Genomic DNA, 1,646 nt, shown 5'->3' with positions numbered 1-1,646 from the left:
ACAGGTGTAGACACAGAATAATCATTTGTGGCATATAAGAATAATAAATGGCAATATGTTAATAATATGTAAAGAAAATAGAGATGAGGTACAGGTGGACTAGTCCATGATAGGAAGCTTGCCATAAAAAGTGGTGAGTTCAGTTAGAATAGAGAAATGTACATTATGACATTGATAGTTGGAACATATCACTCTGGACAAGAACTGGATGCTAAAAATGGATAAGTGACATGCATGGTCCCCTTTAATTAACAATATTGCAAACCATGGTGTCATAAAGGAAAATTTTCAAACCTCAGTGCGATAAAGGAAAAGAGAGTTAGAGAGAAAAAAGCAAAATGCCTGCCCCTGACATAGGCAGAGGAGTGTGAAGAAGAAGGAAACAAGGGACATTGGTCTTGGGGAAAGTGCACTGGTGAAGGGTGGTGGACATTCCATGATTGAAATGCAAGTATGAATAATTTTGTAACAAATATGCTTAAATAAAAAATTATTTTTATATGTTTCAGGCACTTAATCATAATTCCTTTATGATATATCACATGCCTTTAACAAAGTGCCGTTTTTGTTTTTGTGTGTATTTTAGTTTGGTTTCTTGCAGCACACACTAAAGTGTCAATAGATTTTTTTCCTTTCAGTGAAATCACTACTTTTCTCAGGAACACTGTCCTTTGTTTTAAAGATTGTTAAAAGGTTTTCCTCTTTTACCTGTTTAATCTCCATATTGTAAGGTTTCAAATTTTCAGTACATTTTGGTTATCAAGAGGAAACGTTTTGAAAAGTTTTGCTTACTTATTATCACAAATCAAAGCATTTTTCCTCAAGAAGGGTGTTCACTATCCAGAATTAACAAATGATCAGTGGATTCAAAAACTGTATTTCATGGTGGATGTTACTTCACATCTAAATCAGCTTAATCATAAACTACAGGGAAAGAAAAAACAAATTTTTTTATTTTAGAAGAAGTTATTTTATTTAAAAACAAATTATTTGTTTTTGCTAAAGATTTTGACAGAGAAACTTTGGTTTGTTTTTGTTTTTTGTCCCCCAATTCACAATACAGACCAGGCAAAGGGCCTGTGTTGAGGTGTATATGGGGTGCATTTACTGTACTTCCTCTTTCTATACAGTCAGTGTAAAGAACAAAGCCTGTGGTAAGAATTGGGAGGCCTTATCTTTTCTTTTCTTTTGATTTTTTAAATTAAAAAAAAAAAAAAATATATATATATATATATATATATATATAATCCTTCACCAGTGCAAAATTCCCATGACCAATATCCCAAGTATCCTTCTCCTAATATGAAGCTCACCACAGGGATCGTTTAGTGCAGTCACAGAAATAATTACACTGAGAACAATCATAAAAAATTATGACTGAATGAGGGAAGTAGAAAGCCTGTCTAGAGTACAGGCCTGTGTGGGGTGGGAAGGAAGGACAGAGACTTTGATTCACCTTCCAAGCATGTTGAAACATTGCCAAGAAAATAATTCTGATATTGAAATTACCTATTTTAAAACAACAATTTTAAATATGAGGGAAGCTTTTCTCAAGAGGTTTCAGGATTTCAGAAACAGCAAAGCAACATTGGCCTTTGTTAAAAAAAAACCTCTGGATGCCACTGTAACAGAATTAATTTTTCTCT

The 1,646-nt window shown here is 33.2% G+C and overlaps 1 non-coding gene across 1 annotated transcript; it reads right to left on the bottom strand.

The window, feature by feature from the left end:
- Window positions 1-1,038: 1,038 nt before the first annotated feature.
- LOC126007859 (small nucleolar RNA SNORA51) lies at window positions 1,039-1,171 on the bottom strand. Its single transcript, XR_007495336.1, has one exon. It is a non-coding gene; the product is annotated as a small nucleolar RNA SNORA51 (small nucleolar RNA).
- Between the last annotated feature and the right edge of the window lie 475 nt (window positions 1,172-1,646).

This window comes from Suncus etruscus, chromosome 4 (genome assembly GCF_024139225.1).
Source record: "Suncus etruscus isolate mSunEtr1 chromosome 4, mSunEtr1.pri.cur, whole genome shotgun sequence".
NCBI lineage: Eukaryota > Metazoa > Chordata > Mammalia > Eulipotyphla > Soricidae > Suncus > Suncus etruscus.
This window is presented reverse-complemented; position numbering and strand designations above follow the sequence as displayed.